The sequence below is a fragment of the Monodelphis domestica genome, chromosome 4 (assembly GCF_027887165.1).
Source record: "Monodelphis domestica isolate mMonDom1 chromosome 4, mMonDom1.pri, whole genome shotgun sequence".
NCBI classification, from domain to species: Eukaryota; Metazoa; Chordata; class Mammalia; order Didelphimorphia; family Didelphidae; genus Monodelphis; species Monodelphis domestica.
Window position 1 is genome coordinate 449,871,534 of NC_077230.1, and position 13,291 is coordinate 449,884,824.

The 13,291-nt window shown below is 41.9% G+C and overlaps 1 protein-coding gene across 18 annotated transcripts in view; it reads right to left on the reverse strand.

Moving 5' to 3' along the window:
* Nucleotides 1-7,306, reverse strand: part of LOC103105713 (intestine-specific homeobox-like) — a 55,410-nt gene extending 48,104 nt beyond the window's left edge. For 6 of the 18 annotated variants that reach the window (XM_056796888.1, XM_056796879.1, XM_056796878.1 and 3 more), the window contains exons 1-3: nucleotides 6,880-7,014; nucleotides 5,438-5,522; nucleotides 1,307-1,339 (exon numbers count right to left, since the gene is read on the reverse strand). The gene's annotated coding sequence lies outside the window, so the exon portion shown is untranslated. Of the gene's footprint in view, nucleotides 1-1,306; nucleotides 1,388-5,437; nucleotides 5,523-5,964; nucleotides 6,100-6,126; nucleotides 6,851-6,879; nucleotides 7,015-7,219 lie in introns of those variants that run through there. The other 12 variants (XM_056796890.1, XM_056796894.1, XM_056796883.1 and 9 more) reach the window with 7 other exon arrangements.
* Nucleotides 7,307-13,291: the final 5,985 nt, after the last annotated feature.

Below are 13,291 nucleotides of genomic sequence, written 5' to 3' on the forward strand. Positions count from 1 at the left end.
AACTACTTAAATGTATATATTTATTACAACTTTGAAACTGAACCTCCAGACTGGCTAGTCCTACTACAAACCAAGAATAACTTACCTTTCAAAGCAAGGCATAATCCTACAGGTTTAAAAAAAAAATGGATCTTTAAAGGCATAAACAGAGGCATTTCAAATATCCTTAATAAAAAGACAAGATCTTAGCAGAACCTCTGAAAGATAAACACACAAGAAAAGAGAAAGCTAAAAAGGTAAAATATATGTGAGCAATTAGAAACGGCTAAATTATTATGAAATGCTGACATTCTAATAGTGGGCAAAGTAGCAAGTGTCTCTTCCAAATACCATTTGTTGGCTTTGAGGGTTCCAGAGAAGTAAAAAAAAGGAAAAAATAAGGTCTGCAAGTAGATTGATTCCATATGATTGGCTTTAAGAGAAGAAAGAGAGGGGGAAAGGAGATCTATTAAAAATGAGACAATGAAGGAGGCAGCATTTGCTAATTCTTGTAACTGACAGAAACAAGGAGACACAGAGGACAGGATGGGGAGAGGACGTATCTCCTGAACCTGACTCTTCTCTAAACTAGGCAAAGCGAGGTTGAACACATAAAAACAAATATTTGGGACAGTAAATTCAATGGGGAAATAGGCAGGGAAGGAACCAAAGAGGGAAATTTAAGAGGGAGGGTAGAAAATTGGAGGGAGTAATCATAAGCAAAACAAATTGTAACTTCAGAGAGTAAATTGTAAAGAGTGACCAAAAGATGAAAAAGAAAATATAGGAGGCAGTGATAAAGATCTGGACTAGATGCAGAGATGAAGAGCAGAGAAGGATCAGATCATTTTAATTATATATTATAAAAATCTAGTCTATTCTTTTAATGTTACCACTTTCTTTGTTGAAAAGGAAGGGTTAGTGTCACAGAAAGGAAAAAATATAAACCTACTAGAGGGAAATACAGTTATCAATCATAAGCATTTATGTTAATAGAATGAATTCACCTATAAAATGAACAATAGCAGGATAATTAGAAAGTAGATTCCAACAATAAAATTGTTAACAAGTAAAACATTTGGAAAAATTAAGATTCACCCAGAGTTCAGTAGTAAAGCAAAACCCATGTTTCTGGCAAGCTCAAAAAAGCAGGAGAAATAAATGAAATCTCAGACAAGTCATGTTGTAAAAACATGACTAAAGGCATAATTAAAAGACATAAGTAGGTAAACTATATTATTCTTAAAGACAGCATAGGCAATAAATTAATGTCAGTATGCCTTGGAATCAGGAAGATCTGAGTTCAAAATTTGCCAAAGGCACTTACCAACTGGGTTAGTCATTTAGTCAGTTTCCTCATCTGTAAAAAGAAGGGGTTGAATTCAATGGCTTTTAAGGTCCTTTCCATCTACAAAGATAAACCCATGATCCTATATATACACACATATACCAAATGACAACATCTGAATGCATAAAGAAAAAAGTAAGTCAATTTCTAGAGAGAAATAGTGAAACTATAATAGTTGGGGATCGCAATGTACCGCTTTCTAACTTAGTACAATAAATATAAAAGGGTGGGAATAAACAAGAAATAAATTAAGGTCCTGAACACACTTTTAGAAAACTTAGATATAACAGACTTTTGGCGATTAATGAATGGGATTGGAAAGGAATATGTTATTATTATCAGCTGTGTACGACACCTTTGTCAAAACTGACACTTGAGGCAACTGGTGGCATGGTAGATAGAATGCTGAGCATAGAGTCTGGAAGATTGGAGTTTAGATATGGCTTCAGGCACTTACTAGCTGTGTGATACTGGGCAAATCATTTAACTGCTCTTGACCTGTTTCCTCAATTTTAAAATAATAGTTGTACTATCTCCTAGAGTTGTTGTAAGGATCAAATGAAATGTTAAAAAGTGTTTGGCACTATGTATGGTACATTTTTGCAGACCAGTCCCTTTTCATTGTCCAACTCTCTGACCCTATTTGGGGTTTCTTGACAAAGATACTAGAGTGCTTTGCCCTTTCCTTCTCCAGCTCATTTTACAGATAAGAAAACTGAGGCAAACAGGATTAAGTGACTTTCCCAGAGACACACAACTTGTCCTTGAGGCCAGATTTAAATTCACCAAAATGAGTCTTCCTGAGTGGTCCAGCATTTTATTCACGGCACTGCCTAGCTGCCCTTCTGGTACATATTTGATACTATATAAAGTGAATATTCCCTTCCCCATTTACTAAAACAGTAAAAGCTTTACAAACAAATGCAGAAAAGCAGAAATATTAACTACATCTTTTACTGATTTAATTAAAAACTATATTTAATAAAGCTCTTTTCAAGAAAGAAATAAAAAATAACTAGAGATAACAGTCCTACAGAATTTATGAGTCTATGAACAAATTAGAGAAACAATAGCAAACTTCTTTAAAGAAAATGGCAATGAGACAACATATGACCTTTGCTTCCATATTACCTAAAAGCAAGAGCCAACATTTCTAGGCATGGTTTAAGAATCCCTGAGCAATTTTCGGAGCAAAATGTAAGCTCCTTGAAAGCAGGGATGCTTCCTTTTTATCTCTGTATCCCTAAGTAAAGCATTCTTTCTGGAAGAGGAAGTACTTGATAAATGCTCACTAACTGAAGTGAGGCAAGTTGTCTTCCTTGTCACTCTTTAAGGAGGTAAAGGAATATCTCAACAGCCTACAGATCCAGGCTTTGCTCTCAGATTTGGACATAAACATTCCTGGGCCAACAAAAAAGGCTTCCTCTCTCAGCCCCAATCCAACAAATTCCCTTTAAATGTCAAGTAACTCCACCTAAGGCGTACAGAGTATTCCTGTGTTTCAGAAGGTTGGACACCTTCTGAAACAAGCACCTAGGGGGCAGCTGGGTAGCTGAGTGGATTGAGAGCCAGGCCTAGAGACAGGTCTTGGGTTCAAATCTGGACTCAAGACACTTTCCAGCTGTGTGACCCTGGGCAAGTCATTTAACTCCCATTTTGCCTAGTCCTCTTCTGTCTTAGAACCAATATGCAGTATTGGTTCTAAGACAAAAGATTAAAAGTTAAAAAAAAAAGAAAGAAATTGAGGAGAGCCAGTGAAAAAGGAAATAGAAGGTCAAGGTCTGGCCATAGCTAGTTGCTCAATTAGAATGAAGGAGAAGCAATAAAGGTAGGCAGGAGCCTGGTATAGCTAGATTTAAATATCAAGTTGAGGAGTGTCTATTTTACTTTGGAAGCAATAGGGAGTTGCTGACAATATGTGAGTAGGGGGTTGAACCCTTGAGAGCCGCAGGGCCACTAGGCTGTCTAAAGAGGGGCAAGGTGGCCCAAGTCAAAGATGGAGTAGGTCAAAGCCTCGTAACAATCAGAGTAGGACCTGGCCCTTGAGTAGTCCCTGGACTTCCAGCTTGTGGGAGATAGGGTGACATAGTCTTAAAAAAAAGGCTACTATATACAAAAGCCTGCACCAATCCCGTGTGTGCCAGAACCAGATATGGAACAAAATAAACAAAAATTCAATATGACAGACACAGAAATCCGAGTTTAAAACTGTCAATATTTGCCCACAGGGATCATATGTACAGCTTATTCATCCCTATTTCTATTTTAATTTGCCATTATCATTCTAGAGAATAGGCACAAAGGGGAAAATTCTCTGAGGTAAGACTGGAAAGGGAGAGATGATGTCAAATTGTTGGGGATCTTGAATGCTCAAGAAATGTGAACTGTGATCTACAAGTTAATAAGGATTCACTTCAACAAATATCTTCAACAAATGATATAATTAGGTATCTGCATAAGGAAGGTGAATCTAGCAACAGGGGGATGGATGGATGGATGGATGGATGGATGGATGGATGGATGGATGGAAGAATAGATGGATGGAAGAATAGATGGATGGAAGAATAGATGGATGGATAGAGGGACAGACAAGTATATACAAAGGGCAGACAGGCAGAAAATGACTAGGAACAGAGAAGGGAAAGCCAGGTAGGACAGGGCAGTGGCGCAGATGGTTCTGTTAAAGGTTACCAAGAGAACAATTAGGACTGAGACTGGTAATGAGAAGTCATATTAGAGTCAAAGAATTCTCAACTATGTATCACTGTGCATCACACAAAACTTTACCTACCCAAAGCTACAAAGAAACTTGCTATTTTAAACTTGCTACTTTTTAAACTCTCCATAGGCTATACCCCACTTTGACTATTCTTTTTTTCAAATGTCCAACTCCATTTCCTCCTTAGCCACCCTCTGCTACTGCTATTTTAGGCCCATAACATCCTTTGCTTCACCCTTTTTCCATCGCTGCCTTTTTTAAGGCATTTTTGCCTTTTATGGCTATGAGCCATACATAGTCCTAGAGAGTGCTCCTTGGGTAGTCCACCTTTGATTCAACCCTTTATCTACCCTTAAATTTAGCCGTTCCTACCTCTCCACATGCAGTACTGTTTCCCAGGCCCAAATCAAAGATTTATTCACTGTGAAATCACTAGAGAATGTTACTCATGGCTTACCACAATCCGAACCCATCTCAATTCACCTCCTAACATGACCTACCTTCCACAGAAGAGTATGGCTAGGGACTGTTCACCAATAACAGGTTAATTCCCTTCTTCCCCAACTAGCCACATGCTACCTAGATCAAATCAAAAATTTAGAAATTCTTCCCTTCTCATCTGAGCCCATATCAGCATCTTTCTTTCCAAAATTTCTAAGGCCTTGAATATCTGAAAACTCTGCTAGGAAATGCTTCATTAACACATATCAAACAGTTGTTCTTGTGTCAAGAAAATTGACCCATAAATTGGACTATCAATTATATGTCTTTTGAGTTTACAGCACCAAATGGAGTACTAAATTTCTGGGCAAATTAATTAAATTGAGATCAGAGGAAAGGGACATTAATGCCTTCCTCCAGAGATTATTTCCAATTTATCCTGTATATAATTTGTTTATTTATCCATTGCTTCAAGATTTGCAAAGCACTTTATAAATCTGATCTCATTTGATCTTCATAACCTGGGAGGAACCACATTCAACAGATAAGCAACTGAGGTAGGTTAAGTTACTTGCTCAAGGTCACATGGCTAATAAGTTTCTAAGGCTGGATTTAACCACAGGTCTTCCTGAAACCAGGTCCAACATTCCTGCCATTATACAGCTGCCCCAATTGTTTGCATATTATCTCCCTCAATAGTGTGAGCTCAGTGAGGGTAGGGACTTTTTAGTTTGTCTAATTTGTTTCCCAAATGCCTGGCAAACAGAAGGCACTAAGTTAATGCTTATTGACTTAATACCAGCAATTCCTGGGAAGCATTCCTCAAGGAATAAGGACTGCACCCATCATAAGGGACCCAAAGTTTCCTAGGTTCTGGCATATGGACCAAAAGTGTTTCCAAACTCTGAGAACCTAGGTATTATTTCAGCAAAGAAGAAAATCCAACTAACCTGGCACCTGGCTGTTGGAATCACAGGGACCATTCTCTCCTGAATACTTCCCTCTTGGGGAAGAGCAGAGTCCTCAGAGGCAGAGCTGGGAAGCAGAGAGGAAAGGTGAGAGGCTAGCATTTCCTTGGTCCCAGATAAAATAAATCCCCCACCTCCAATAAAGGGCCTGAGGTTAGAAGAAAAAAATAGGACAGCCCTTGCTCCCTTATTCCCCTGCTCCCTGAAGAAGGGAAAAGGGCCACAGTCTTTGCTGCCTGGAAAGACCAAATAATACTTATTTTTACAAATAAGTAACTGAAAGATGGCCTCCTGAGAGAGAACAGCATTTCCTTAAAAACTCATAGATGTGCCTGGCAAACCTCACATGTCTTCAGAAGAGGAGGTTATAGGATCAAAGACTGAGGGCTTAAAGGGAATTCAGAGCTTATCTCATCTCAGGTTTTACAGATGAAGTTCCTGAAGCCCAGAGAATTTATAACATTTGTGCCAGGATTCAAAACTGAGCTCCCTAAATCCAGAGTTCTCACCAGTGAATGCCCCAGGCAGCACAATTAATAAGTTCTATACCCCTAATTCCCAGGAGGAGAGAAAAGAGTTAAGAGCTCTGCTATCTAGGGAGGCTGAAGGCAACACACAAAGGTGGCCACAGACAACCAGCACCCAATTCTCCTCCTCATCCCCTGACTAACTTCTGGGGCCCAGGTTTAGCAGGGATGGATACAACAAGGCCTGCAGATGATTGGTTGAATGAATAAATGAATGAATAAATAAATGAATGAATCAATGCCACTGCATGCCCTTTCTCCCCTAAGCTCAGGCTCAGAGGCTGGGTGCAGGCCTGGGAGCAGGTTCATCCCAAGAGTTTCAGCTCCAGGGGGAATCCTTCCATCCATTAGTAGGGGGAACCTGAACAGTCTGGAAAAGGGGGAGAGAAGAAGAGGAAAGAGAGAAAAAGAGAGGGAGAGACAGAAGAAGGGGGGGGAGAAGGAAGGGAGAGAGAGATCAGGGAGGAAAGGAACTTTAAGGGGTCAGGAGGCAGGAGGGAGGGGAAGGGAGAAAAGGCGAGAAGAGGAAGAGAAGGGAAAGGACAGGAAAGGGGTGGAGGAAGGGATAAGAAAAAAGGGGAGAGGAGTGGGAAGGGGCGGGAAGGGGTGAGAGTAAAGAAAGGGAATAAAGGGAAAGAGGAGGATGAAACGGAAAAAGGAGAAGGGTAAGAACGGGGAAGTAAAGGGGAGGGTAGAGAGGAGGAGAAGCTGAAGAAGGAGCAAAGCGGGATAAGAAAAGGAGGAGAAGGAAAAGGGGAGGAGGGGTACAGAGGAGAAAAGAGGAGAAAGATATAGGGAAGGAAGCAGGGCAGGAATCCACGGGACGGCAGCGGGAGACGGACAGGGAAGCGGGAGGGGAGGCGGGGAGGGACAGGGGGTTGAGGCGGCCTCTCTCACCAGGCGAGGAAAAGGAGGACAACGAGGAAGCGGAAGTCCCCCTCGGGTGGCCTGGGCCCCAGCTCCGACATTTCCGGCCCCTCCATTCCTCGCCAGTGACAGTTTCCATGGCAATCGTGCTATAGCGGTCCAGGGACTGGAAACGAGGCAACGTTAAAGCCAGTGCCTTCTGGGAAAGGTAGTCCCTCGACCCGCTGTGGCTTATGCGCATGCGCATAAGTGGGGGCGCCCCGCGGGGCCAGATTTGATCCACGTGGTCTGGGCTACAAAAGAGGACAGCCAAACACCCCCTTCTCCTCTCTCTGTCCTCCCTGTAACAGCTTTAGGGTTTTCTCCTTACCCCTGGATGGGTTTCCGTCTTTCTGGCCCTCCAGTTTCCCCACCGTAGAATGAAGGCGCAGCAGGAGGTGGTCCCAAGGGCTTCTTGGAGGACTGCTGGTGAAATAAGGAATTCTGCTTGATGACGTCAGCTTGGTTTATGGAACGCCCAAGTTTGCCTCGACCCTTGGGCACTTGCCCCAAGGGAACCCCAGACCGACCTTGTCTCTGAACAATAAACCTTCAAGTTCCCACGGATCTCAGCTTAGATAAAATTATAAATAGAATCAAGTCTCAAGTTCCCTTTTGTCTTAGAAGCGGCTCCCGTGGTATCTAGACCTCTCCCAGGTAGTCCAGCCCCAGGCTTGAATCCTCTTTGCTAGTAAGTGTCCAAGTAAAGTCTCAGCTTCTCCTCCTTCCCTAGCATCCTTCTAGAGCCAATCCGCTGAACCCTCCCGTCCTAGGTGCCCCAAAAGCTGTGTAAAGTTCTTCAGCTCCTTGGAGCTGCCTTTCCCCCAGCCTCCGTTCCCAGAGTCCCAGAGCTGGACCACACAGAGACATTTATTTTTTTTTTTAGTTAAATCCTGACCTTCCGTCTTGGAATCAATACTAGGTGTTGGTTCCAAGGCAGGAGTTGCGTCCAGATTCTGTCTGAAGAACTTCAGCCTCTGGACCAATCACTTCCTCTCTCTCATCTATCACATGAGAGCATCTACCTCCTAGGGATGTCATGAGGTTGGTCAACTTGGAAAAACACAGAAAAACCAAGTTTTAATATAATAATCGGCCCCTACACAGAGCCAAGCCCCAAAATACTACACAGTCAGAAACCCTGGGGCTCTGGGGACAGTATCTCCGGGGGGACCAGGGCTCTAGAAGATTCTCCCAAGAACAACAGGACTTGGGGAACGTATATACCATTTGGGGAACCAGTAGGATGGATTGGCTTTACCATGGCTACAAGGAAATGAGAAGTCCCAGCCAGGGTGATGGGGGAGAGGCTGATGCTCTACAGTGGATACCAAAGGGAAGGAACCAGCCCAGGGAGATGACTTTGATACTAAGGGAGAAACTAGGAGGAAAAAAAAGGTATTTAACATTTTATCTTCTCCTTCCACCCAACTGGGACCATTAAGTACCTTAAGGTGGATTATTCAGTCTGAAATGGGTGGGTGAGTTCTCTAAGGACAGGAGCAGAATTGGGTTTCCCAAAAGACCCAGGTGACAGGTTCAAATGAGAGAATCTATGGAAAGCACTTCCTCAATTCACTATCTAAAATCGAGCTGCTCCTGTTCCAGCTATAGGGATCAGCCAGGGCAAAGAAACACCAGATGGGGGCATGGTACCTCCAGAAACTCAGGCAAACTATTATCAGGGAAGTTCCTTGGCTCCCATACACCCTCTGACTCCCAACCCAAAACATCGGACCCTGAGAGGATTATCCTCCTTTGATTGTCCCATTGATGTGTTACCCCCATGCCTTCAGGGAAAACTCCTCCCTAGCCCCTAGCCCCAGAGTCATGTAAAACCCCCAGAATTGAGGCTTTTGGGATGCAACTTTCTAGGTTGTCCACTCATGATGTCTTGCTAGGCAATAATTCAACATTACTAATAAATCTCTCTTTTTACCTTTAAGTTAAGTTCTGAGTCTTGCATTCTTGCAAAAAATATCCTTCCTGGAGGGCAGCTGGGTAGCTCAGTGGATTGAGAGCCAGGCCTAGAGATGGGAGGTCCTGGGTTCAAATGTGACCTCTGACACTTCCCAGCTGTGTGACCCTGGGCAAGTCACTTGACCCCCATTGCCCAGCCCTTACCACTCTTCTACCTTGGAACTGTTGACTGGGAAAAAAACACAGAACTATTAGTTCTAATCATCTCTGCTCTCTGTAAGGCAATGAAAACTGTACAGATATATGAACAAACACACACACTTCAATGTTCAGCACTAGGACAAGGACGCATGCTCACAGCAGATCAGTCTGGTGAATGAAACACGGCTGTTATGGTCCCTCTAACTTATGCTTAAATCGTTTTCCCTTGAGACATCTCCCACATCTGATTTGTCCAATGCTGATAGATCTGTGGGCAGAGAAGCACAGCCTCAGCTGGTCATCCATGCTGTAAAACTTTAAGAGACCCTTCCATGCATTGCCACTTAACTCACATTCCAAGATCTTCGCCCTGCAGACTTTTCATTTCTAGCTTTCTATGGACTGGTAGCAGTAAGTAAGAGTCTGATAAAGCCTTCTGGAATTATGGATTGACCTGGGTTCGTTTGTATGGCCCCTCCTTCCTGGCCTTTGGCAGATCACTGGACTGCTCAGTAAAATGGAGATAAGAATATTTGAAATATGGTTGTGGATTATTCTCTACCTCCTACCCATTTCCCAATCACACCACCTGTATTCTGGACTTCCTCTACCTCCCAGCTGAACTGGAATTGTGAGCTTTCACATTATCTGGCCTGGCACCAGGCCACTAAAACCTTTCTTAGCCATCTCCAGTCCCTGGTTTCCCCCTTGGTGCTGCCTTCCCTTATTAGAATGTAAGCTTTATTAGTTAAGCGTTTTACATTTTTCTTTTCTTTTTTCCTGAGGGTGAGTGGGGGTAGTAGATGGAGAAACAGAGAGAAAGTATGAGAGAGAAAAAAATAAATGCTCAGTAACTGAAAGAAAATAAAATTGCATTTTTGTGAGGACAGAGACTGCCGTATTCTGCAGTTGTATTTGATTCTAGTGCCTAGCACAATATTTGGCATGCATTGTTCAGTCATTTCAGCTGTGTCCCATTCTTCTTGAACCCTTGTGGGATTTTCTTGGCAAAGATACTGGAGTGGTTTGCCATCTTCTTCTCCAGGTCATCCACAGATGAGACACCTGAGGCAAACAAGGTTAAGGGACTTGCCCAGGGTCATATAGATAGCATCTGAGGCCAAATTTGAATTCAGGTCTTCCTGACTCTTTTTAACCAGAGTCATGGCACCTCTATGTGCCTCTGTGCATTGCACATAGTAAGCACTTAAAAGATGTTTCATTTGTTCACAGTGAGGGTGGCATGGGACCTTGTACCCCCAAATTATAGAAGTGCTACAAACTGAACTGTAAGCGAGGAAATGCCTTCTTTGCTCCCTTGCATTCTTCTTAAGGCTAAGGAACTGGTGGGACTGGACGTCAAAGGCTAATAACAAGAAAGACCCTAGAGAGAATTATCCTCCTTGGATTCTCCCCTAGGTTTTAAGATAGACACAGAGAAACACCTCCAGGCTATGCTTTGATACCTTTAGGTTGTATCTCAGACATCTACTTGTCCCCTAAACTATGAGGGTTACCCCCTATGTCTTCAGGACATAAGACACTACTCTGAACCTGGTCAGGTGACCAACTCCCCCCCCATAATTTTTGCCTAAATTTCATGCCCTCCTTGAGTCCCGTCTCATCTGCTATGGAGTATAAAATCCCCAGAATCCAAGCTTTCAAGGAAGCAGCTTTCCATATATGCCAACCTCCCATCCAATTCAACATTTCTAAATTAATAAGTTTCTCTTTGTATTTCTAAGCTAAGTTACAGAGTCTTGCAGTCTTGCAAAGGGCACCATCCTGAATCCCAGGGGGTTTACCTCAAGCCCCCCACAACAAGTGGATTGTTTTAACTGTTATTCTTCAGTTCAGACCAACTCTTTATGACCCCACGGACCATCGAACCCCAGGCCCTTCTGTCCTCCACTCTCATTCAGAGTTTGTCCAAGCTCATGGTCATTGCTTCCGTGACACTCTTTTCTTTCCAATGACACATAGATATAATTTTTAATAATCATTTTCTGACATTTCACAATCCATGTTCCCTCCTCCCTGAGAGAGCAGATAATTTGCTCTAATGCAAGACATATTTCCATGTTGATCATATTGTGAAAGACACGCAGGACTTCTATAATAGAAAAATTCATGAAGGAAATACAGGGAAGAATGGTTTGTTTATATCTGTGTTCAGACTCTGTCAGTTCCTTCTATGAGGCCCTTGGACTGTATGACAATATCTATTTACCTCATCCTTAGCCAGCCCCTTCTCCTTTTGCCTTCATACTGAAGTGCCCGGGGATTGATCCCAAAGATGAAACGATAACCAACAATGTAACACACAGAAGGGAGTTTTATAACCAAACTGTAGTTTGGGGCTCAGCACTAAAAATGGCTGGCCCCGAGTCTGGGGCTTACAGGCTTTTTATACACTTTTGTGGTAGAGAGTGCAGAGGAGTTCCTGGGGTGGGGGGGAGTGAACAGGAACTCCTGGGGCTGGGGTCCTTATCAGTTAGGGTCATTATCAGTTCCTGGAGGGGAGAGGGGACAGGTATTCCTGGGCTGGGGTCCTTATCAGTTCCTAGCATATGTCAAGAGGGGGAGGGACAGGGACTCCTGGGTTTAGGGGTCAGGGAAGGGAAAGAAGGGGTTTGGGAGCCGGCACTTCAATACCAGATCTTAAATAATGTAACAGCATCAAATTCTAAGGATGTTTCCAGTGTAATGCCCAAAGGCTCTGTCCTTAGGGCTGTATATTCAGCATTTTTTCTTTCTTAACCAAGGTACTAAATAGCACAAATCAAATTTGCAGAAGACAAAAAGTGGGAAAGATCCTGAGATCATAGATTTAGAGCCATCATATTCAAGCCCATTTTTCTTTTCAGGTGAAGGAAACTTGGGTCTGGGTAGATGAGGTAACATTCTGCAGGCCATACAGTAACCAAGCTAGGAGGTGTCCCTTCCACTGTATCATGTGCTTGAATAGCTAACAAAATGGATAATGGAATCAGGATCAAAAAGTTAAACTCAATAAACATCCCGGCAACTACATATTGGGCACTTTGCTAGTCACCGTGCCTACAACCACATAAATAAAAGTTATTGCCCTTAAAGAGTCTGTGTAGGACATGCAAGTATACAATTAAATAAGCCCAAAATAATTTGAGAAAGGAGAGAATACAAACAACTTGCTATTTATTATGGGGTAAAATTACTCTATTTTGTCTTAACACCTCTCAGTTATAACTGGCCAAGAGTTTTTATTCTACCTATAACTGAGAAAAATAAAATATTCTGTTGTCTAATCTGTTCATTTTAAAAATGTTGACCATTGAGCCAACATGAGTTTTTGGCATATGGCATAGCATATACAGAAGAGGTTGACCAATTCCCATTTTGGATGACGGTTTTTTCCAGCAATTAAAATGGAACTTCTTATTGTATAAAACAATAAACCAAGAGGACATTAATCAATTTGATCCAATCAACATTTATTGGAAGCTTACTATATGTAAATATAAGACACTATGTTAGGCATTGGGGATCAAAAATAGAAGCCAAATTGTCTCGACCCTCAAAGACCTACTCAAAGTCTCCTTGAGGATCTCATAGGCAAGTAAATACAAAATATACACAAGATAATGGAGCAATCTCAAAGAGGTAGGAAGCTGTAACAATGAAGGACAAGCAAAGGCCTTGTATAGAAAGTGGTATCTGAACCCTGCCTTAAAAGAATATAGAGCAGCTCATAAAAAGATAGAGGTGGGAGATGGAATGTTACATAGAGAGAACAGTTAAGAAGTCGCAGTATGGCAGAATCAGGGACACTCAAAGAATCCCAGAATTATGTGAAGGTTCATGAAGCTTCATGATACATGAACTAAGATACATACTAAGTTCATAGACATGACTAGCTAAAAATGACTGCAGAGTAATACATTTTTTAAAAATACAGAAACTCTGTCAGGATAATCAAAGAATTGCAAATGGCGGTATCCACTTTGATTAGACATCACTATTAGACATCACTAAATATCTATCAACCATAACATAAGAGTAGGAATTATCATATATAGAATTTGTTTTTCCTCCAATGCCTAACTTAATACTCTGAACAATAAATGTTTTGAAGGAATGATTTTAAAATCTCTCTACCTAAAGAGAACCAGTTCTCGGTCTCTCTAAATTGGTCTCCAAACTTTTTTGGCCATATGATCTTATCAAATAAAAAAATTTTGAGCAAGTGCCCCCAGTTTATGTACGTTTATAAAATAAATACTATTGTACTAATAATTATATA